Source organism: Labrus bergylta, chromosome 17, assembly GCF_963930695.1.
Source record: "Labrus bergylta chromosome 17, fLabBer1.1, whole genome shotgun sequence".
NCBI lineage: Eukaryota > Metazoa > Chordata > Actinopteri > Labriformes > Labridae > Labrus > Labrus bergylta.
Genome location: NC_089211.1, coordinates 10,491,392 through 10,517,596, shown reverse-complemented (window position 1 = coordinate 10,517,596; position 26,205 = coordinate 10,491,392). Strand labels below are relative to the sequence as shown.

Sequence of the window (26,205 nt, the reverse complement as noted above, 5' to 3'; positions counted from 1 at the left end):
AGTTTGAATAACGTCAGTCAAGTCATTAAGACTAGTGGCTGCAATTTTGCAGCACATTTTGACGGTGCCCAGCAACCTGTTTCAGTTTTTTTATAAACTTGCTGACCCATACAATTAGATAAAAAAAGGATGTAAGAACAGATTCAATAAAACATTTTCATAAAAACATTATCATTAAGCATTAAAATGACGCAGCCTCTGATGAAAATACATTCTTGGATTAGCTTTTCTACAGACAGAATCAACCAGAGGCTCGAAGGTCAGCTCGTCGTCCAAAGCAGTCTGGAAATGTTTGTACTGCCTCAGCATCTCCACAGTCTGTCCATGAATCACTGAAGGAGTGATGGCAGTGGTATTCTTCTTCAAATCCACTGCCATTATACTGATGCTCACACACTAACATACAATGTGAAAGCATATCTAACGCACCTGAGGGGGTGGATGCAGTGCAGCTTCTCACTGCTCTTACAAAAGGCACGCAACATCATCATGCGCAGCTTCACAATGGGCGAGTTTGTGTCATGTAAATGGAATGTCAGAGTGTGAAAATGACGATTGTCTCACTGAAATGTACAGTTTTTGTAGCATGTTCATCAAGCAGTTAGCTTGAGCTTGATGTGGGTTTTAAAATACACAATGAAATCTGCAGTCATTTGAAGCGATGCAAGACCAATGTCATGTTATGTTAGTATGAGCACATCTTTAGGGTTTGGTTTTAAAACAAACTGAAACCAATTTGAGTTGTTTTTGAATATTTCCTAAGTAAAGACGGGTCCAGGACACCTTTAGTGTTTTGAGCAGGACATATGCTCAGCCTAAGTTCAAGCAGGAAGACTGTTTATATTCTCTCACATTCATTCTTGATTCAACTTAGCCACTACTGTATACTCCCACCGCCTTCCTGCTCTGGTGATCAGCTGATTATGGGACATTTACTCTTCAAGTAATTAACCAACCCGACTCTGCCACAACCTTTTCTCAACCAATCATCCTGCTGCTGTCAAATTTTTAAAAAATCTGTTCTCTTTCATCTGCAGTCAGTTTGTCATTTCAGTGCGAATGCTGTGACCCTCCTACGCCCAAGTCACCTCCATTCCAGCTCAGCAGCGTTAAGAGACAGCCTTGGAAGCCCACTCCTCATCACATCCTGCATTCTTCTATCACCACCACTGTCTAGATTCTGGGGGAGGGAGGTGCTGTGGTGCTCTTGTACATAACATCTTAATACAACACGTGCATGCTTTATGTTATTATGAAGCGTGCTCAGTTGACAAACAGGACGACGAGAGAGAAAAAAAAAAAAAAGGGCGGAGCAGTCGAGTCCGCGGCCGCACATCGGAGAACAACACAGAGAGCATGACAGCAACTTTACTGACTTTGCAGCTATTTTAATCCGATACAGCCATAAATAAATTAAAAAATAAAAGAGACGAGCCGCCGAGTCCGGGCCTGCACATCGGAGAACATGACAGCCACTTTGTGGCTTACATTGAGTCATATACAGCCATGAAACTCTGGATTTCTCCATAATGAAGGCTGTCAGCATTGTGTACCCGCATGCTTGTGCCCATGCATGAAGTGTACCACGCCGAAGCACACCTCTCGAAAGTGTGCCAGAGCCAAGGAAGTGTACCATGCCTGGGCACGGCACGGAGCGGTCACACTGGCCAAACGAACTGGACTTCAGGGTTTAAGCCGTTACGACCAGTGAATTTAGGATCCAGATGCAGGACACTTAAACAGAGGGGTTGATTGGTAATGAGGTTTATTATGGCAAATGGAGATGAAGATGGGTTGAAGATTCCGGGGGTTAGCAGAGTGAAGGGGACGAAGGCTGACCAGACCAAAGTGAGCGTGGCTGAGCAGTTCTGAGTCCGGAGAGCAGGTTGAGGCAGATGGCTGAGCAGGAAGGCAGGTGGGTGAGTGGTGATCCTGAAGCAAAGGGAAAAACAGGGTGAGACTCAAATTAGCAAAACAAGCACAAAAAGATTAATCCCAAAGGTTCTTTTCTAAATCTTAATTTAGCCGGAGCCATGGTCAACCGCAGCAGTTGAAACAACGATCTGGCGATGAGTGGATGGAGAGTCGGGGTATATATACTGCTGAGTTGATGAGGCGATGGAGAGCTGGTGTGCAGGTGAGATCAGGTGAAAGGAATGAACCTCAATCAGGAGGGAGCCAGAGTGAGAGAGCCATGACAGAAGTGTGCTTGGGCACCGTACGGATGGCCAGTGTGACCGCGCCCCAAGTCTGATAAACTCTTAAATTAATAATTGTTCACTCTTAATTAAGTCTCTCCTGATTGAACTGGAAACGGAAAATGCTTCTTCTAACTGCATGGTAATTTTTCCAGAACAAAAGAAAAAAAAAATCTAATTTCCTGCTTCAACATATCTAACATATACCAGACACGAACTTTACATTTTGACAAATACTAAGATTGGAAGAAAATGCAGCATCTTATGGAGCATCCAAAAACTCTGAGGTAAACTTGCAGAGATTCAATCATTTTTCCTTTCCTCATCTTACTCATAATAACAATTAAAGCAGTCTTTTTTGCATTGATGATACATCACTTTAAATCAAAGTATTTAAAACTGTTTGAGTTTGATGCACTCAGCCTGATCAACATTAATTGTTGTTTTGGCCATTGTCCAACCACTGAGTAAAACATCTCATTCTTTTCTGTCCGCATCTAGGTACCATTTATTTAGCCATTTGTGTCGGTCTTGCTATGAGAAACTGTGCAGAGCATGACCTCCAGTATGATAGAGTGAGCAAACACTGGAATAACTGTAATCACTAGAGCCCACAGGGAGTCAATCAGTCAGCAAATCCTGAGCCTAGCCCAACATAATAATCGCAATAGTCGAATTAATCACCTGGAATAAAGTACAGTCTGCATTTTCAGATTGCATTTTCAAAAACCACAGAAAACAAAAGTAGCAGTGATGATTTAGCACAAAGGGTTTGACATCTAATAAGTCTGAGATCTGATAGATGCTCTAGAGATTGGGCAGAGAGAGACAGAAAATGTTTCCAAGCATGTTCGATGTTGAACAAACAGCTGCTGTTGTAAGACAGGAGAATTATGACAGAGGCAGAGGATGTCACAAACTCTGCTATTGTTACTGAAGTGTTAAACCATGACAACATATATAAAACCACACGCCTCATGTTGTCCCCTCTTTCTCATCTGCTGTGTGTTTCTTTTTGGTACAGTTTGATTATTTCTCTCTGCCCTCTGGCACCGTAGCAGCTGCCCTTGTCAGAGTCTGATTTATGACTTAATTCTGTTGTCACTGATGCATATTTGAAAGATACACCTCCTACTGCTGTCCCAAATTGTATTGCTTTTGATTGCAGTGTAATTAAATCCTTAATACTGCCAAATGTTACTAATGTAAAATACTGAACAAAATAACATGTGACAATTTTCCAACGTAGAAAGGGAAAAGCAGCTACAACCAATACACTAAAGTTGCAGCATGAACAGCATGGCAACAACATCTATCAAAAATGCTACATGTATCCTTTCAGTCTCATACACACCAACATATTTATGCTCACACTTTGCTCAGCCTATGTGCTAATCCCAAATGTTATCTTTGAAACGGACAAAAAGCTCATAACACAAGCAGCTGCTCTTCTCCAATTTGTCCTCTGACTATGACATGACCTGCTGTCTTCTCTCTGTATGACTGTTTTCATGAGTGTGTGTGTGTGTGTGTGTGTGTGTGTGTGTGTGCACTCCAGACAAACTCCACATAAAATGTTGTTGAAGGGAAAAGTAAAATGATGCAAAAGTAAAGGATGTTAGATATTTAGCTCTCAATGCAGGGGGGGTTTTGGGGTTCAGTGTCTTGCCCAAGGGCCCCTCAGCAATACTCAGAAGATGAGCTGGCGCCTCTTCAGCCACCAGACCAACTTCCATGTTTGGTCCACACAGGGACTTGAACCAGCGACCCTCAAGTCCCTAACCGAAATCACATACAGTCTGCCCTACTGCTGCCCAAATAATAAATGTGAATCTGACCTTTGTTAGGAACTTTTTTCCATTCAGGACTGTAGAAAGCTCTTGATGCACTGCTTTCTCACTCTCTCCTTAAAGCGTATCTTTAAGTGCCAGAAAATATGAACCATCATCATTTGGATCAGCTTTGGTAAAATACCTTTGAAAACTGCAGAAGTTCTTCTTGTCATGTAAGGAAAAGCACAGGTATATTTCACATAGTGTGATCCGGTTTCTTTTATTTAAGTTCCAGGCTTGGCATGTCGTATAATGGGTCACTTTCATGGCACTTATACTGGGATAATTACATTGAAAAGTATCATTATTAATGATATTACTGCAGTTCCACACAGTGCTTCTCCTGGAATGACAGGTCAAAATATCTGCAGTGAAAAAGGTCTTTTTGCACTAAATCTACTCTCAATGTACACTGCTGAAAACACTTGCGTAAGCATTCAAAGCCTTTTAATTGAGAGGTTTAATGGCCATTGATAGTCAGTGGGCCACCTGTGACTTTCAATTTAGAAAGGAAAGCCATGACATGCTGCCATTCAGGAAGCACTGATTCAGTACATGATTCAGATACATGATTCAGTGCAGTCAGAGATTTCAGTCTGCTGCAGGGGGAAATATAGTCAGGCAGTTTAATAGAAACTTTTCAACCCCACCACCAAATAAAAAAGAAAGAGAAAACTTACTTTGAAAGAAATCACTGCATTGCTCTTTAGGGAACCCAAGTATCTGTCATGTCCTTTTTCTTAATATTGCCGCAAAAAAAGATCAAGACATAGACATTGATGAATATGTGCAATAATTGAGGCAGGACATCAGCCTCTAATACTTCATCGAACAGGATGTACAGTAATTTGGCAACAACAAAAAGTAATGCATTACTTGGCAGTATACTCCAAGTTATCAGCAACAGTGTGCCAAACCGGCCCTTTTCCCCAGCAGACATATTAACTTGTCTTAGCAGTAAACGCAGGTGTTATTAATAATGTTAACGATGTGCCTGTTCTGCTTAAGGCCTGACAGTTAGGCAATCATGGGCCATTGTTGAATTCGACCATCGTTAATTTTATTAGTCACACCTGTGCTTCTCCTACTGTCACTTGTCAAAATTGATCCTCGGAAAGATCATCGAAAAAGAAAGTTAGGAAAGTTGATATTAGATTAATTCAAGTAATCCCCCTAGGCCTAGCTAATAATATTATTAAACATCAAGCATTCAAAGAAACTCTTTGAATACATTTTTATTTTAACGTTTCTAATTAGGTGATTCATTCGTCTTCCTCTGTATTCTTTAAACTTGGACATCTTTATCTGGGCTGTAGAAAAGAAGGGTTACAAATTACAGCAATAGACCTATATTTGTTTTTGAGTCAAGAAATGATGAGAATGAGATTTGAACATGCAGACTGACTTCCCTGCTTCAAGGATGGAGCTAACGCCAGCTCAGATAATAGTCAGCACCATAATCACATTAGAACTTTTGACAAACCTGCTTTTAAAATGAGCCTGACTCACCAAAACTGCACTACTTACCAGCTCGCTCAAATTTCTTGGGATCACAGTGGCGTCTCTACAGTAAAGCATAATAAAGGTCCTTATGTAGAGCACAGTTTATATTAGTTTGGTCAAATGTAGCCTACTGTATGCTATCAGAATAAAACGTGAGCAGCTATGGATTTGCTCACTGTGTGCCTGAGTAAAATTATGTTTTTGTAGGATGACACGTGAAACTATTTATGAGCTTAGCAATATCATTAACCCATGCTGAATAACATGCCCTCTATAAGGTTCTATTAAGGGAGTGGAATGACACATGAGGATAAAGAGGTGAGTAGAGCATGCAGGAGGCTGAGAAAGAGGAGGATGACTGTTACGTAATGATTTCTTGGTTAATTTAAATAAAAGATCTACATAAATGGACGACATACAGACAAGAAATAAAGAGTGAAGGGCAGCAAAAGTCTGCCCAGTGTGAACCACATCCGACCTGCCCACTCACCTCTTGAATGTTCCAGACTAGTAGCTCCCCTCTCAACAATTTCCCAGCGACTTTTAGTTCAAGGGCTGGCATGGACAAGTCAGCTCAAAGACACATTTGGCTGTTTGTGTTAATAAATGCATGGACATGTAGGGAAATATTCAGCATTGCAGTGCATGTGGGAAAGGAGTTTTTGGTTTGTGTTAGTGTTACTGAGCTGTAATGGACTTCACAACTGACACATCAATCTTTAAAGTCAATCTAGTTTAAGAGATTGATTTGCTGCGATAACAGAATGAACCATGTTGCACCGACTGCTGACAGTGACATGCACACAAATATATACATAAACATAGAGTGTGCATGCAGTTCATGACGCCAGCTGACAGCTACTCTTTAAGGATATGATTTACAGGCTGCAGACTTCAGCCAGCATTTCCCCTTCACAGAGCTGACATCTAAGGATCATATCAAAGGCCAAACGCTGCTGCTGCTGCAGACATGAAACAGACCGACGTGGTGAAAAAAAAAATGAAACTGCTTCGGATCAGCTTGGTATCAGATAAGACGGAAGGCTTGCTTACCTTGAATTCTTTTTTTTTTTTTTTACAAATGTCAGGTGAGAAAAGTTTCTTTAAATCCACCACCTGATTGCAAAATCGTTGCTTTATTTCTTTTGGTTTGTAGCAAGCTTTACATCATTTCCCTGTTCGTTCAGAAAAGACGTTTTAACTGGTAGCATTTGATTTGACTTTTATGTTCTCATTCACATAAATATACATGATGTGATGTATAGTTTGACTTACAGTGTTCATATGTATATGTTTTATACAACGTTTATTTTGTATGCACTTGAAGAACAGTGTACATGTTGAGATCTTATTTTGTTATTCATGACGTGACTTCCTGTTGTGATGCGTTATGTTTTGCGACCTGTTTTACGTTAAGATGAAACAGCGGGAGGTTGGTTGTTGTGTTCCATGGCTGCTGATGAAATGCTATTCCAGTTAGCTGTGAGGAAGTAATGAATAAAAAGGTGACGTGATAACACTAAAGTGTGATTCTTGGTAACATGGCTGATGAAGCAGCCGACCCACCAGTTGAAGCAGTCAACCCAACAGTTTTTCAAATTCTCATTGATATATTAGAGCACACATTCTCAATTTATCCTCCAAAAATAAACAATCAAAGCAAAATAGGCATAGAGGTGATGATGAATTTAACTGCAGAGTCAATAGAAAAAAAGAGATTGTATATACAGTCCAATTACAAGTGCTGGGAAGGATAACCTTTCCTTCTCCGAGAAACTGGTGAAGCAGGAGATAAAGGTGCGAGACATCCCCCACAGTGATTTGGGTTGCTGGTATTCTGATAACATAACATAGATCCCGACAGAAAGCTCAGAGATGCATTCATGGTGTGAAAATCCTATTTCAGTTTATGTCTAATCCTTAGTCAAGTTAACTTCTGTGTCCTTTGTATTATGTGCTTATAAAATGGTTGTGTTCCTTGAGTCATTGCTTGCTAGGTGGGAGGTGCATCGTTCCCCTTTTCACACTAATATTTAGATGATATTTGGCTTGTGATAACAGTTCTGATATGTGCCAAGCCTTGGCTTCTCTATGAATTTATTGAGTGTGCACACAATTGAACAACTTCCAACAGCAGTCTTAAAAAAAAAAAAAAAATTCTAGAGTGGTTGGCCATGCAGTTTTAGAGCTAGTCAACACCAAGGTTCAATAAGACATTATACCTCAATTGTGTGCCAAGCATTTACTGTACACACATATATATATATATATATATATATATATATAAAGACCCAGTGCTTTTCATCACCAACTTAAAGCTTGTTAAACCTGCAGCTCATTGCATACGTTTGTGCTGCTGTGACTGCAGGGCTTTGTTCTGTGGCTTTTCCAATGTAACGCTAAGGTTAAACAAGTTGTTCAATGCACATTCCTTTGGCTGAGAATCCACATAATTTGTCAAGCATATCGTTTGGAAAAAACATTAGTGAAAGGGAAGCAATTTACATCCTATTTAAATCAAAAGATCTGACAATTACCTCCTGAAGAGAAGTTTAGATGCGTAGTCTGAGTCACCATGGCTAGCCAGGTGAAAAGACAACCAGATTTGCAACAAGAAAACTCTAGCAGTCACCATTTATTTCTCGATATACACCTCTCAGGTCAAGGGTATTGGCATGAATATTAACTTATTATATTAAATTCTACTAGAGATTTGAAAACATACAGTACATGTTAATGTTGGTTTGCAATGTTTTCTTCTGATAAAATATGTTGGAATTGACACCACCCTGACTGGGCTCTTCTCTTTTAGGTGTTAATCTAAAGGCTGAGAGATTGAGCATCCAACAACCCGGTGTGGACAAAACAACCTGCATTTCAGCGCTCTAAAGACAGCAGAGGTGGATGTGAATTTCAGAAAGAGCCAAACCCCATCAGCCTGTGTGACATTCCCTGTGAGGCGAAGGTGAATGGCTGCAATCTGCCATCTGTATGAGACCTGTACTCCTGCAGGGCCCTGAGGACAAGCAGGAAAGATTATCACCGAGCTCTTCCACCTCAGACATAAACTTTTTAAAACTCCCCTCCGGTCAAGGCTGCAGTCCAAAAAGACCAAATTCTCATCCAACAAGAGCAGTTTCTTCCAAACTGCAGCCAGCCTTATCAGCAAGGGCAAGGACCTTCACTGACACTGACTGTTATCCAGCTCCATTGACACCACACTTTACTTTATCATAGAGTTTCTACATTTGACTCAATGTGTTACAATAATGCACTGTTTTTCAAATGTTATCATTCAACAAGTGAAACGTTTAAAATAGTTTTATTGAAAATGTATTTTTCTCTACTTACCATTCCTGAAGTGGTCATTGACAGTGTAAAGTTTAGGAAGCAGTGTCACTGGGGTCAAATTCATTTTTCAACATCTGGGATGCATGCTGCTGTGTACTGACAGTTCAAGTCTGTTTCTGTTGAGATACTGTCATGTTCTCTTTCCGTGTGCCTACATCACTGTATTGACTGTCCTGAGTAAAATGACAGATATACACTCCTGTTTTGTGTTTCCTCATTTTAAGTTGTCCAACTACATATATTAAGTATACAACATATTATTGTTCTATTTATTGCCTATGGTTACACTGATTTATTGATACCACCACTTTTATGTCTGCAAAGTAAATGTGCAAATCAGCTTCACCTGTCTTTAGCCCTTCACAGACTGAGTATGAGGAGATATGAAAGATACTATTTAATCCATTACCATCTATAGCAGTGGTTCTCAACTGGTGGGTCGCGGAGCTGTTTTCAGAATTTTTTGGCAAAAAGTCTATGAATCACTTTTTAAACAAGATTTTTTCGTTCTGTTCTTTTTTTTCTATCACGCTTTGTACAGTCTTGAGGTCCAAACTGCACAATGTTTCATTCAATAAAATCAGATTAATTGAAAAATATCAGAAATTTGAGTAGCGATTTTTTACTAAGGAGTTGGTGGCGGGTCCTGAGGCTCGACCAGTTGAGAAAAATGAATCTAGAGAGTCCATTACCATTACATTTATCATAGAATAACAATTTCATTGGGTTAAGTTAAATATAATTCTAAATGTGCGTGTGTGTGTGTTTCCATATAGGCCTATAGAAGTTTTGTCTCTCCGTATTTCTCCCTCACTCACATACCCTCTATGAGATGAGATGGTTGAATGTTTAAACATCAATGAAACAAATGAAAATCCAATCTGTACAAAACCACTGCTCCACTGATGCCAAACAGCATCTGACCTGTTCTCAACCCCAATCTGATCTGATCGACCACTAACACTTTTAGTCCAAGTCAATGTTGGATTTGACAGAATTTTATCCCAGCTTTCTCTGTGTCTACATTGTTTGCATCCCTTTCTTCTGTCTATGAGCTGACTCATTCTGTCTTTACATTAGATCATTTACCACTCATCAATCAACATTGATCTGTAAGTCAGAAGTTTTTGGTCAATATGAAAACAATTGGCTGCGTGGTCCTTAAGTGTTCAATTAAACATGCATGCCCTCTTGATGACACACTGAAAATTATGTGGGACAGTCATAATTTATTAGTAGCAATTGGTGGGTTTTTTGAATCCTTATATCTCTAATTTTCTGGGATCCCTCAGGCAGATCACTGATGGTTTTTCCTCTGATAAACATTATTAATTTACAGTGGTACGAATCACTGGCACACGAATTAGCATCCACAGTGGCCCACTTTCTCTTTGTGTCTTTGCAAGTTCTTCATTTTAAACTGTATTTCTTCAAAATGTGGCTTTAATGTCCAACAAGAAGTTGTCTTATAGGCAATACAATGAACAGACAAACTGTGTACAATTAACATCATTTTACACAGTCACCTTGCATGAAGTGCATACACCAAAGACCTATTCTGTGTGCAGATGATGTGCCAGCCATTTTTGACTTGAGAGCAGACTGATCCTAAAACCATACATCATATTTAAAGGACATGACTTTGACATGTCATTTTAATCTAATGAATTTTTGAAACTGAGAGTTTTGGACCTGCAGGAAAAGTTAGTTTACAGATTGAATATAGAATTAATTAAAATAACATAAGGTAAGTGACCTAACTTTATTATAGGATATAAAACTGTTGTTAGACCTGTCCATGCACACTGATGAACTTCATTATCTTTAGAACACTTCACTTGGCACGTTTGTTATTCGGAGGCTTCTAGTCCTGGAAGTTGGATGGGCAAATCACCAGTGTACAAAATGAAACTTGAGAAAATACAAAAGTGCTGAATCCTGGTTATTCCTTTTCCATGAGGTGCGACATGGCTGCTTGCTGAAATGTATTGCTGACACGTAATATCACATTGCTAGCTCACAGTTGGCTTCCATGCAGCTAGGATAATTGAAGCCCCGGCCTCGATAGTATAATGACACAATGGTATTGTTGGGAGGGGTCCTGCTCAGTGCAACTAATGCTCAACCCCAAATGACCCTGTTCCAGTGTTTCCAACAAAACCTCTAAAGGAGCAGTCTTCTGCTAAACAAACTGGCGCCCATGTTCAAAAAAGTAACAACAGTAAATGTCAGACTTCTGCTTCTTTCTAAGTTCAAACTTGAATGTTTGTTATTCAAACATTAGTCTGAAACACACAAATTCACTGACCTTAAATTGCCTTTTCTAAGAATTGTGGTTCTTTTTATTCAATTTCTGTTTCTTTCTGTTTTGAACCATCGCCTGCACTCAGAGTAAGGTACAAACATCAGCGGTGTACTTGAGCTCACACAGACAGTTCCTTCAGTGGTGTGAAAAATTAAAGGCTGGTGTGAATTTAATAACGGGCACAAAGGAATAAAAAGGAGAGGAGGAATATTTCCAAACCTATTATGTCCTAACTCTTCCATGCTGTTCCATGACTGTTTGCTCGGTTAGAGTTTTTACCTGAAATAACACTGAAACTCCATCAAATAAAAGGGCAGACAAGTTGGGAAGTATCTAACATGCTGCATATGTCTTTGTGAGTGTTTTCGTCAATGAATGTGGCAGACAGGTTCTCTCCTGTGGGAATCTAGCTGACCCAGGGGCTAATGATAACATGCCAGTGTCTATTGTTGGCATATCCCTGCTGTCATTACATTGTTCCACTGTTGTTCTATATTGAATGCCATAGTTTGTGACCACAAACTATTAAGCTTTCTGAATAAGTTAACTCCTGATTTTCAACTAAATGCTCGTATTTTAAAGCAGGTTTAACATACCAATCTCTGAACCCATCAGATTTCACCTGCGACAGCCACATGTCTGGGCACTTTCATTGTAGCCAGCAGTTTGTGAGAAAGGATTTCTTGCAAGGACTTGCACCCTCGTCCATCAACACCCACAGGCTGCGTTCTCAGTGTGCAGCACGGAGCAGCCCAACCGCATACAGACGGAGTGCTGAGAAAAAGGAATTCCCAGAATATTTTTCATTCGCGACAGGGTGAGATACGATGTACTGTATGTTGTATAAAACTGTATAAACCCATTTAAAACACATAAAGTTATTGTTCTAAATTGTCAAAATGGAGTGTTTTAATCTGAAAATAAACCGGATGTTTTTATTTTGTTCCATTGATCTTTATGTAGAACCCTTGCGTATCTGCTGCAGAGAGCGTCAGACTGTGGGAGTTGATACGGAGCTGAGACGCAGCGTAGCGGAGCCAATGGAAGCAGAAACATTGAATAATGTAAAAAACAATCAGCTCTGCTGCCGTAATGGAGTGGAGACACGCATCTGGTGGAATTTAGGCTTGACCCCCCCCATCCCCACATACTCTGTGCGCGCCGCGGTCTGACAGCGCCACTGTTTTGCTCCATCGGACGGCGTTCACCCTGCCCCACTGGATCTGTTTCTGGAACGTGAGCGCAGCCTACACACAGAGAAAAACATGCAAACAACATGTTGCTTTGTCTGTCGGAGAATGATTTGTTGTTTGTTTGGTACCTGTTTTGACGTAATGTTGATAAAGTGATGACAAATACGATTGCAAGTCTTTGCCTCATTATTCGCCTAACATCTCCAAAAATGTGTTTCTTCATAGTCTCTCCTGATTGAAATCATGTAATTTACTGATTAGCTGAGTTATATGATGTTAGTTATCTCAGCTAGTAAACCAGGCAGCTACCAGGATCCTGGAGGTTGCTAGTCGACAAGAGTAGCACTTTGTGAACCAAGGGTAAGGGGTGAAACAACTGGTGACACAAACAGGAAGTCGTCCGTAGACAAGACCATCTCAGTTAAATTGGGCCTGAGAGGCTGGCACAGGTTTCAAAGTGCTACTCCCCCTGTAGTACTACCAACAAAAAATACTTGCCCTTTGAATGATGTAAACCCAGAATCAGAATACAGCTACAGAATATAAAGACTGGAATGCTATGAGTAACCAATCAGAACAGTATAAAACACAGCCATGTAAAAAAAAAAAAAAGATTTTGGAACAATATCTTGAATTGAAATTGAACAAACTAAATCTGGTTGAATGTGGTGTATTGCTCCTTTAATATCATGCTAAGCTCAACATTGTATTATGAAGACATGTTTTTGTACTATGACACTCACAACCCTCTATAAATCCACAATTCAAAAAAATGAAATTCATAAATAATGCTCTGTTTGTAAGGATTCAATGACATATAAACTGGATCTGGATTGTATTGAGGGATGGATGCGGTGTAAATGAACAACAGCAGAATGTTAGGTGCGTTCAGGTGATAAAAAGAGATGCGGAGACAAATGAAGACAGAGAGAGGGAAGAACTGAAGGAAGCAGAGATATATGAGTGCTGTGTTTACTGTTTTACTCTGGGGAACAACTGCATAATTGATGAAGAAAGATTAATGTGAGAGGGCTGTTAATGTGCAGTTCCTCAGCTTATATTATCCTAAATTAAATTAAAGTTTAAATTGTATGTGATAATTACATTACAGCACTCTTTGCAAAATATCCCCCAGTGTGTTCAAACATTTGCCTTCATACAACATTTTATGTATGAGTTGGAGGAGATAGGATGTTCATTTAAATCTATCAGTTTCATCCCAGAAAATGTAGCCCATAGCAACAGATGAAAAGTCAGTGGATCACCAAAGTCACTAGGATTTATCATCTATCTATCAAGCCAAAAATACACCAAGTTTTATTGCAATCCATCCAAAAGTCTGACTGAGAGACCCAAATGGCCATTCCTCAAACAACAGATGCATCATCAGTTCATGTAGAAATAGTTTGGGATGCATTTGGAGAGGTTTGGTGAAATTGGTTGTTACTAAGATTAAAATAGCAAAGCTTTTAAGGAAATTACGTTTATTGTTATGCAGATACAGAAAATGTGCCTTCTGAACAAACACACTTTAGGTAGATAATCCAGATCCCCAAAACAAGTACCACAAAATATATTGAAAATCCACAAAAGTGATGATTCAAGTGATTTTTGCAGCAACAATGATTTGAATTGCCCTACTCAGTTTAACGTGAGCAACACAATAAGCTGCAAACCAGAAAACTCAGAGTAAGTGTGAACAAGATAAGAGTTTTTTGAGCTTGAGGCTGAAGTTTAGTAAGAAGTGGAGTCAAGGTGAAGGCATTATTTAGGCAATGTGTATCTGTGTGTGTGTGTGTGTGTGTGTGTGTGTGTGTGTGTGTGTGTGTGTGTGTGTGTGTGTGTGTGTGTGACTTGATCTCAGACTGTAGATTTGGCCATTTTCAGTTGATTATCTGTCTCCATTCACAGAGTGACTGAATTGCAAGACTTGCAGGGAACCAGTGACACTGTGTGTGAAAAATGACTTGTAATAGGCTATCACTGCACAAGAGCTGCTCGTTTCCAGCAGTCTGCCTCTGGGATCTTTACTGCCACTGGAGAGATTACAGAACAGAGAGAGAGAGAGAGAGATAGATTGAGATTGATTGACTGGCAGAAAAGGGTAAAGATGCCGGCAATCAAAGCTGAACAAGAAGGTTCCAGAGAGAAGATGTGGCTCACAACACCTTTAAGAGGAAAAAAAGGGGCCTTGGACAGCATATGAAGATAAGGTTTGGGCCTATATACCACCATTATTACTGAAATCCTACAAGGTCTTTTAACAATCTTTTTTATATTTTCCAAGAATACACACAAAATAAATCAAACCCAGTAAGGAATATGCTTCCCAGAAATCATCCATTTTGGCATTATTTACTGCTGTAATCTGAGATCATTCTTGCCCTTGTTTTTTTTTTGGGGGGGACTATTTCTGATCTCGAGAATTACTTGAACTTTACATCTAATTGTACTTTCAAAAAACATCATCTTATGGGAGGTATGACTTTAAAAGCCTCAGTAACAAACAGATAAATAATGAATATATTAAAAGGAAATTGAAAGGAAGATAATATTTACCTGACATCAAGGTTAAATTGAAATTCTGGTGATATAATATCATGCACTTGTTTTTATACATTTCACTACTTTACCTGCCTGCCTATCAGCTCTCACCTCCTCAGCCAAGTGTGGCGGCTTCTCTCTCTCTGGCTCACAACTCTGTTGATATTCTCTTGTGTGTTTTCTTGTGTTTGCAACTTTACTCATGCCTTGTTTGTCTCCTGTGCGTCAGAATCCCAGCCAGTCTGTCTGCCTGCTACCCACCCTGCAGTGCTACAGCTGTCCCCAACGCCGCCATGCAATCTATACCCTCCCGCCATCTCCAATCAACTTCAGTTTTCTTATCTCATTGTTGTGAAAGTGTTAAACCTCGACACTTGGGTCAACTAGTGAACTAGACTTGACACTTTCTCTTAAAAAATAATGTGAAATATTTCATTCTTCTGGTCAAAACGCCTATAATGTTGTTTCATTATCCAGAAGACTCTTGTGTCTCTGAAGAGGGTTGAAAAGAACTTTGGAAAGAAACTTTCAGTATAACCATACTCCTTAAACTCTTTTGTACTTTCCTAATCTCAAGATGCTTGCTAAAGATTACACAGCAAAGCTTATTGTGTACCTTCTGAATGTTTGCAAACAGAGCCCCAGGTGAATAAAAGTGGAGATATGGTTTGGATTGTTTGTGAGAAGGTTAAGTGTAAATGTTGAAAAGTAAAGTAACAAGCAGCACACTGAGAGATGTTAATAACATTGATCCTTTGGTCATCCTATGTTTGACCATCCAGTCTAATGATACTTTAACAGCCCTACAGAAAGCCCATGGTATTTCACTTCTGACTTCTACCACTCTAACAAGAGATTGCTTTGCACTAGAGAGGAGCTTGTGCTGCGACAATTTTCCCCTTCTGCCTGGGACAAACAAAACCAAATACTGGGAAATGAAATGGAAGTGGCCATAGAACCCAATCCTCAAATGGTTCTGGCTTGCTGGCTTCAATCAGGACAACACTCAGGAACAATAACAGCTCTGACAAGGAGCACTTCTCCCACTGTTAGTCCTTTTTGTTTCATAGCCTGGCCTGACGTCACTCATTCACTTCTTTTCAGATTAGTTTGCCTTCCGAGATTCAAAGGTTGATTTAACAGGGCTTTTTTTCTCAGAATGTTAAATGAGCTACCCAGTCCTATGCTAAACCACATCGTCTATGCAGTCATTTCTCTTATGTTTTGTGTTATTTGTGTATAACAACATAAGATTGTCAAATTCACAGATTCTTAATAGTTTTGTTTTTTTTCCCATCCCTTTTAGACAAAATAGATCCTAAAAAGGTCCAATATGTAAGATAATTTCTGAATTAAATCATAAAATGACCTTACTCTAACATGCTATGTTGAAGTGCTCTGTCAATATCACAGCAGCCAATATGTCCTCCTTCTAAGTTTTGACTCCTGTGCCATGTTTTTTCCTGTGTCCATGTTTTTTTGTCTGTTTTGACCAGAGAAGTAGGAGTTTAAGACACCTGCACACTGCGGTTTTCCCCTTCTCCCCTCTGTTTGCCAGGCACACGGCAAACCAATTAGTGTTGCAGCGATAAAAGCGGGCAAGTGAACTGGTTCAGATATAACTCATTCTACCCGACCTTAGGAGCCTCTGTATTTTTCTAATGAGCTCTGGCCAGAAATGTTGTAAAACTAGGATAAATATTGGAGATGCTTTTGAAAAATGGTGAGAGGTCAGAATGCCTAGAGGTTACAAGACCGATGCAGAACACTGCTAAACACTGAAGCTTCATTGTCCGCGACATAGCGATCCGTGTGCACCTCGACTCACATCAATGAATTTGGACTACATTTCCCATTTTAAACGTGAGGTGTCAGAGTCACATATTGGTCCTTAACAACAAATAAAGACAGAGTTAAAAGTTCCTGCTGTATACTGTGTGTAGAGCTACAACATAAGATAAACAACACATCACACACTAACTGATTCCAATCATGAACAACCACAGTCCAAACTCTTAGCTTTTTGCTGTGAGGAAATAAATAAGATGTTTGGCAGGTGTAGCCAACTAAGTCCTTAACCACATATTATTATTTTTTTTTTTCAAAAAATGGTCTATTCAGTGTTTGGTGATGTTGTATAAACAAGATTTTCCTTTTGTAAGTGTGCATTTCTTCTTTTAAAATAACTTGAACTTTATTTTTATAATCAAATATCACCATCAAACCTGAGATACAGGGTCCCATGTTTTACTAAAGTCAAGCTGAAGCACTCTTTTGTACACCAATCAATCTTTAAATTGAATATGGAGCTGAATCCAAGATTAAAGCAAGTTGAAGGCCTCTGAATATTAGTTTGGTGTTTGAATGTTGTGTCAAATGTTTATTTCTTTGTATTCTCACTTTATTGTTTTATGTCATGAATGGAGCCACTGTGATGCAAGACAATGAAGATCTATCAATCAATCAGTGAATTCATAATGCAAATTGGTTAAGCTGGGATCAAGTTTTTCTGTTCTTCAACTGTCAACTGTCCTATAAGATTTCAATAATACATTTAGCAATTTCTGTATGTACTCATATAGACAGTCAAAACTTGTCATGGGTGTGAAAGTGACTGTCTATTGATGGATTTAGTTTTTTTACATGTAGCTTGTAGTGACCTCTCAGTTTCCATAGAGAATAATTACTCCACATATTAAGTGTATATTTGTGTTGTGGTCCGTGTTGTTCATAAAAGCTTAAACCATTTCAGTGCCATTCACAGGGAGCAGCTTTTCGTCTGCCTGCAGAAAGCCTGTCCCACAGAGCCTGTAAAATGCCCTCTGCAGTAAAAGTGAGCTTCTTAATGGCAAACCCTCACAGCAGCCACATTTAGAGGGAGCATTTTCACCTGGTAGTAGGCATGAGCGTCTTAGTCTGTCTGACTACAGCCTTTCTGACAAATGTGCTCTCACAATAACAAATGCATGCACTCTGGGCTGAAGTTCTTTTCTACCACATGAACAATCCTGGGTTTAGGATTCCATATGTAAGGCTTGAGAGTCAATGACTTGGAATGCAAACTGGGACTGTATGCAATTAACGGTTTCTCTAAAGATTATTTTCACAGTCTCTTACATACATACATCTTTATCGAAAGAGATTTTCTTCAGCTTTGGAAACATCTTCACAAGCAAAATATAATTAAGGATTTAATCATTCCCCAACAATGTGTTTACTGAGATTACGCAGCAGCTTTTGAGTGTTTAAAAAGGCAATTTTACAAATAATCCTCCAGCAAGTGAGGTATTTAATGAATAAGCCCAGACACTTCGGTCGTCAAAATTCATCCCCTCAGTTTTAACCTTTATTCCACGTTTCCATAGGCCAGTATGAGCTAAACAAGGAACAGCAACAAGGTTTTCACAATATGTCAGTGCCTGCCATCTAAAATGAATAAAGTGTTCCATGTCTTGGAGTTTGATTAGTTAAACATAAAATCACAACATATATTTCTCATGTGCAGAGAGGGGGGAAAGGGAAGGGCTGTTTCTTGAAAATATCAAAGGAAGACTACAAGGGGATGGATATAGGGAAGAACTTTCCAGAACTTGCATGCACTATTGACTCCTCATGTAAAATTATATATATATATATATGTATATATATATGTATATATTGCAACTTGTGCAACTTGTGTTTATATGGAATTTATTGATATGGTCCATGAGTTTAATGTTTCAAGGTAAGATATTCGACTCATTGATTGACAGAAGCTGCAAGTAACCAGAAAAATAAGAACTCCTGTAACTCCTCAACACAACAGCCCTGCAAAAACTCACTCCAAATGTCAACTTGAAGGTTTTATCAGAAAAAACATTTTACTCTAATTATTTGCATTTCTCTTTTTCTCTCTTCTTTCCCCTTCCTTGTCTTATCTGATCCCTTATATTTTATCCTGGGGTTTTATCTTTTTAATTATTTTTGATTTCACTTTACTTTTTTAGATTTGATTGTGAAACAATGTGACTGGTGTCAAGAAATAAAACTTTTCTATTGCTTGCTCGACATTTGTGGTGGTGGTGGTGGTGCTGAAGGTGTGAAGAGCAATAGCTTATGATGTAGATGGATGTGTCATGGAGTGGCACTTCTGATGAGCTCAGTGAAAGGACCCATGGGTGCTTGGGTGGGATAAAAACTGGAGGTGAGGTGAATAGCATGGAGGAGTACATCCATCTGACACTGAAATGAAAGATAGCAGCAGAGAAAGGAACAAAGTTAGACAGCAACAAGATAGTTGGCTAACAGAGGTTGTGACTAAATCTGATCAGTGTGGAAACAGTTAACACACTCAGATCCACTGACTGTAAAGGGGATAGACACAGGGCATGCATTTCCATATGCTTTGAAATGTTTTTGGGAATGCAGAGACGAGACTTATTGGAAGAATTCCCAAAAACTAAGAGCTAGACAGTCAAAAGAACAACCTCGCCATGTTTGCAAAGTGTCCTTGAAGACCTTACTACTCGCCCTATGCTTTTTAAATAAGGGTTAGGAAAGTCCACAACTCAAGCAGGTATATGTGAAAAGTTATTTTCATTTATGATTTAAAAATCTCTCAATAAGAATGTAACTGTCACAAGCAACAATTTCATCCCCATAAATCAAGGGGGCCAATGTACTTCAGTTCAGGTTCTTTTATTGGCACATCTATCATTCAGACAACTTACACCTTAGCTGCAGTTTAATTTAGCAAACATGCTATGTCCAATCACCAAAAAAAATCTGTATCAGTTGAATTAGCAAGACTCAAACTTTAGACTGAGCAGTAAATAAATACAACAATGATTAATGACTCTACTGTAATCAGTCACTCATCTGACATGCTGCGGTGGAGAAACTCAATGGGGTACTGGAAGACTAACTTGTTTATAACGGTGACAAACTTTGTTACATCACATCATCCTTCTCCCTCATCATAAAAAGGAGGACTTGGTGACAAGACAGGAAGAGAATACAGATTAGCACTGCTCAGAATACTGCAGGACATACTGATGTTAATTGTGATGAATTATGTGCATGGGGTCCTCAAACAATCCATCTGGATAGTAAGTTCACAGATGGTTTACGGCATGCCTTGCGCCCAATCCTGCACTAACCAGACTTCTGAACTTGCCCATTATTTAATGCAACTGATATCCAAGATGAAACAGACTGAAAGGCAAAAAAATGAGAATAAATAGAGCTGCTGGTAAGGAGGAGGAGGAGAAGGAGTGCAAGATATCAATAAAAATGTCATATAGTTCAGTGCTGAAAAAAACTGACACAGACAGACTAGAATGCAAAATCAACTCTTATCCAAAGCTCTTTGAATGTGCGCCCTGCACACACATGGCTTGTGTGTTTGTTTTATGAGAAAATGAAAAAGCTACTTGACAGCGATGAGCGTGATCCTAACAGTAAGTGGTACTCTCATTAATTTTAGTATCTGTAAACAACCTTTTTTTCTCCATGCCCATTTCCCAGCACATTTTGGTCGATACCACTGCTTACTCAACTCATGGCAGAAGAAAATGTGCCACAATCCAAGTGTTGCTAGTTTAAGGAAGGTTTAAAAGACGGGTTATTTTCTCTCTCTTCGTGTGTACCTCAAAGCAACACAAGTAAACAGTAAGAGTCTCTTAGAATGTTTGGCTGTATTGCCTTTTGGACTGTAACCACCAATTATCTAGCCTTACATCTGTTTTATTGGTTTCACTGAAATAAATGACGGCAACTTCTCTCCTGCTTCAAATCACTGAGAGGTTCACAAAAATGGAGCAATCCTGCGAAATTTGATCTCATCAATAACAAACTCACTGTTTACTTCTATATGATAAATGGTAATTGGATTTGGACTTGTGTAGTGGGAGCAGTGGTTCTAGTCTGTTTTTCACAGTTGGCCTTGAATTCAGCCTCTGAAAGTAGGTCAAACTCGTCCCCTGGTCCAACCCCTTAATTAGCTGAACCATATATAAAGCACCTGTGGCAACATGGCTGCCTTTTCAATCAAGCATATGAAAAAAGGAGCATGACAGGAAATGAGGAGCAGAGTGAAAATAGAAAGATGTGGAGTGAGAAGAAGAATCTGGTTCGGGTTAGGGTTGTTGTTAAAGCAGCAGTGCACCACCTTGATATGATAGGGTTGAGATTCGGGACAGTCTCGGTGAACAATCTAGCCAAGAAGTTACATGTGTGGGTTCATCTTAAGTATTTTAATATTACAATGGAATGCAATACCATGAAGTTTGATAGCTAATGGACAGGATTTTAAGAAATTTATCGAGAGTAGAAATGAGAGGCCTGATATTTCGTGTATTCAAGAGACATGGCTAAAGCCTAATTTGGACTTTGTAGTGTATGGTTTTGTAGCGATCAGGTGAGATAGGAAAGACAGAGGGGGTGGGGGATGTGCAACCTTCATCAAAGAAGGGATGCCACATAGAGTAGCAGGGTTAGGAAATGAAGATGAATACATAGCAGTAGAGGTATGGGCTGGAAAAGCAAATTGGGAGTTGTTTAAGTAAGAAAGTGAGAGATTATTACTACAAGTATGTAGAAATATGGATATAGAAGATGGAGATAACAAAATAAAAGCATGTATAATTAATGCTAGTGTCAGTTCCTAAAAGTAAAGGGAAAAACAAAGGAGAATGGTGGAATGAGGTGTGTAAAGTAGATTAAGTAGATAAAGAAAGATTGGGGAGCTGATGTTGCTGCCTTAAAATACATATGTGCCGTTAATTAGAACTAGGATTGAGTACGGGAGTGTGGTATATGGATCTGCAGCAAAGACAACACTTGCAAAGTTAGAAATGATTCAGGCACATGCAGGCTCTGTATGTATTGGGGCAGTGAAATCATCTCCAATATGTGCACTTCAGGTGGAAGTAGGAGAGATGCCACTATGTTTAAGGAGGAAACAGCTGATAGCAAATTATTGGCTGAACAACAAAATCAGTGTTAAAAGATTGCTGGGAAAAAGAGAGAACAATTAAGTCCAGTTTTGGATGGATAGGGGATAGAGTGGCGAGAGATATGGGAGCGTATGACAAGGATATCAGTCCAACTGTTTTATGGCCACCAGTTCCAATGTGGATGCTTGAGACAGCCGAAGTAGACTTGGACTTACTAAAGATAAACGAAAGAAAAATAAATGTTGATTCAGTTAGTGAATTCTATGAACAAATAGAACAGAGATGTTGAGACCATGTACAAGTATACACAGATGGATCTGTAGACCCTATGACAAATGCAACAGGATCAGCTGCATTAATCACAAAATTCAATGTTGAAGTAGCGATGAGAATGTCAGATTTCCTGAACGTTTACATTTTAGTTGCATTAGAATGTGTTGAGCAAATTAAAGGAAGGAAAGTGCTGATATGCAGTGATTCAGTCAGCGCTTTGTACAGTATTCAATCAGGGCCATCTCACAGTCGTCAATATTTATTATATGAAATAATATTTACACATTCACGGGTGGTTAGACAGGGATCAGATGTGGTATTCATGTGGGTTCCAGCACATTCAGGTATAGCAGGAAATGAAAAGGTGGACAGGTTGGCAAAGGAAGCTGTAAAGAAATAGAGGATTGATATTCACATCAAATTATCTAAGTCAGAGGGGAAACGAGTCACATGGAGTAAAATTAAACAGCAACAATCAGACAAAGGGAAGACATTTATACTCAATTCAGAGGGAAATAGATAAAGTAAAATACAGAGGGAGCAACAGAATAAAGGAGGTCATAATGACCAGGTTAAGAATTGGTCACAGTAATTTAAATAGCACTCTACATATCACTGGAAAACATCCGTCTGGTCTTTGTGAGATATGCAATCTAGCAGAAACAGTTGAACATGTACTTATTAAATGTAGAAAGTATGTAGCACATAGACATAGCATGATGTCAGAAATGGAGAGAGAGGGATTCTTAAGAGATTTCAAAAATATTTTGGAGTGTGGGGAGAGAGGAGAGGCCGAAGATGCTTATTTAAATATCTCTTGAGTACAGGTTTGTTGAGGAGGATTTAGGAATGTGAGTGATAATTAAATCCAGCAGATGGCAGTAATGCAACTTTTTAGATGCCAGCTGCCAATAAAATCCAAATAAGAAGAAGAAGAAGAAGAATGGCTGCCTTTTTGCCTTGTCTGCTTGTTGGTTGCCACATGTTCCTTTCTCTGCGGTAGGTAATGCTTTCATGATTGTTTCAAGTTTGTATGAAGAAATTTTGTATTTACTTAAATAAGTTTAATTTGTCTTTAAACAGCCCCCTGGTGTCTGGTTTGCTGAGGTTTGTCTGCTTCAAATAGGTTAATTCACTGCCGAGATGTGGAGGTGTTTTAAAGGACCGATTCTATCTCATATCGTAGTAGGCTATCTGTTTTCCGGTTGTTTGACTTACTTAAAGGCTGAGTAGCTGTCACCTGTGTTAAAGGGTAATAGTTAAGTGGTAAGTAGGTCTAACTATATAACTTGAGGGTTTTATTACATATTTATTAGTGTTTTAAAGAAGTTATATGTAATGTGTTTCTTTTCTGTATTTCAGGCCTTTTATTTGCTGCTTTTTCCCCTATGTTTGTGCTTTGCCTAGTGTGGCTGTTTTTGTGCATTTTAGTGTTTTAGTGCTGTTAATAGGTTAAATTGTATGCTGTATTTTTAAATTGAATCAACTGGTTTATTTGCTGTTCTTTGCTTAATACTTTTATTATTTCACCTTCAGTGAAGTGGTTGCCGGCTGCTGGCGGAGGCTATAGGCACTCTAGGCTGTTCCCTGCACTGTTTGTAGTGGTAAGCGCACTGGGACACAATAGCTTGTACCTGTTTGCCATGATTGCTGTTTGCTGTGAGTTCACGAATGGTGAATAGATTGCACTCCTGGAACACTGCCTAGATGCTAGACTGCCTCCCCTCTACTGGCACCACTCGCCTCCCCCTCTCATTTGGCTACTTTAAACTAACTAACACTACTCTTTTCACAGATACTTCCAGTCTAAGTTTTCAAAAAATTTACATTTTTCTTTGGAACCATGTCTGTCTTAATTCAGTTGTTGAACCTGTGTTGCCTTTGTCTGATTAAGGTGTTTATGTATTTCCTGTGGGGAAATTCCCCAGGTGGCGTTGTCGGGTCAGTTAGATTATTGTTTCTTGTTTATTATACTCTAACCCTTAGTGTCCCTTGCCACATTTGCATAGTGTTTTTCTAGTCTTGACTGCTCGAAGTGTTTTTCCACTACATGTCACATTCACCCATTCACACCACTTTCATACACTGATGGCAGAAGCTATGTAAAGTGCCCATCAGCACTATTCCATTCACATGTCACATGCTGGTGTAGTAGCCAGAGCAACTTGGGGTTCAGAGTCTTATGGACACTTCTTCAGCTCCCGCAAACCCAATCTCCTGTTTGAAAGGGCGGCAGTAGCTCAGTCTGTAGGGACTTGGGTTGAGAACCAGAAGGTCGTCGGTTCAAGTCCCTGTGTGGCTCAAATCTGAAAGTTGGTCTGGAAGTTTGGAGATCACGAGCACTGCCGAGGTGTCCTTGAGCAAGGCCACCCCCCTATCAGCTCAGGAGCACCCACTGTGGGCAGCTCCCTCACTCTGGCATCTCTCCATTAGTGCATGTCCACAGGATCCTGTTTGTGCATGTATATATTTCAGCCTATGTGTGTGTTTCCTTGCAGGGATCAATAAAAGTAAAAATCTTGACATCTTGAAAGACAACCAACTCTACCACTAACCCACAGCTGTACTGTTCATTCTACTGTCAAATTGATTTGTTCAGACATTGCACTAGTTATCCTAAGAATAGTGGTTGTGCAAATTAAAGGCATACATATGCCTATTTAAACAGAACATTTGTTGCTGTGTCATATTCTGTGCAGATCTGTTTATCTGTTTGTCATATTTCTTTAGTTGAATATCATTTTCTGGATGGAAAAGGACGAGCAGCTTTTTTAAACTTAGATTAAGAGCTGCATGCAACAGGATGGCAACCTGGAACTTCAGGACAACTGATGTTTTTTTTTTGTTTTGTTTTTCTTGTGTTGTGGAAAATTACTCTAACAGTGTGTAGTGAAACCAGACTGCAATCACAATCACTTTTGACTGACTTCCTGCAACTTAATTTGAGCTTTATTCAGTAGCATTTGGTTCATCCTTGGTAGAAGGTGTGTTGGGGTGGTAGCCTACACTGTCTGTGACCACCTTTTAGACAAAACACTGAAATCTTTACAGCTATCCTTTATTGCTAATTTAAACTGTTTCTGCTCAAGCTCAGAACCCCTCAGCAATCATCTGAAGATGATAGTCTGTGGAATTTAACATTCAACTTTACCAGGCTTCCAGTGTAGCCAAGCCTTCAGAGAAGGACATCTAGTATTGATAGATGATGTCCAGAGGGACAGTTATCCTGTGTCTACCCCAAGCTGGTTAAAAAACGCAAAATGCACTGTTACAGCATTAGCATGCCAGGTGAACAACGATGGCATTGACATGCTCAAAGTTTCTTCTCATTCCTCTGCAATGACCACTTCATTTTCAAAATTGTCCATTCAGGCGTCTCTGCTCATAAACATAATGGGAGAGCAACTGTGTATGTATGTGTAAGGATGTAAAAACCCTAAAGCTTCCAAAAGGTGAAGTTTTAGTGACCTAAAACACAGATTGGGTCTGTAGGGAAAGGCCAAAACACACAGAAAAAGCTACATTTTCAAAAAATACCTGCCTGTGGGGACTAGGCCTTACAGTTTCTTCATACTGACTTACACTCTATAAATATATAAGATTTTCTCTTCTCAAAACTATACAAAGCTTCAAAGGTATTAGGAGATGATTTCACAACAGATTTATTGATTCTTCCTTGCAAACTCAAGGGAAAGTAGTTACTGTTTAAGGTTGCACTTTGCATGAGTGCAACTTGGAAAAGAGTGAATTAAGAATATTAGGTTAAAGGATAAGATTGGTATAAAAGATAAGCAAAAGCAAAGTGATTAGGAGTGGTAAGAACAGATGCATGAATTCAGAATTAATAAGAAGTCACCGGCAATACTGTGAAAAAAACATTATTTTTCTAGAACTACATATTTCTTCAGAGAGTGTCCCTGTGTATTTTGGTTTGTTTATGCAATTCAAACCACCTCATCAAGTATCAGAGCAACCCACTGATCCATGAAGGCTGAATAGATTTTTGGGCCCTATAGATACACTCTTAACTTGTGAGCTTGTGTGGGTGTGCCTTTGTCAGCTATCTTTTGT

General features: G+C 39.2%; 1 long non-coding RNA gene across 1 annotated transcript; it reads right to left on the bottom strand.

The window, feature by feature from the left end:
- Window positions 1–1,686: 1,686 nt before the first annotated feature.
- LOC136183155 (uncharacterized) lies at window positions 1,687–4,982 on the bottom strand. The gene is made up of 3 exons (XR_010668973.1): window positions 4,907–4,982; window positions 4,711–4,769; window positions 1,687–1,932 (listed from the first exon to the last, which is right to left on the bottom strand). It is a non-coding gene; the product is annotated as an uncharacterized lncRNA (long non-coding RNA).
- Between the last annotated feature and the right edge of the window lie 21,223 nt (window positions 4,983–26,205).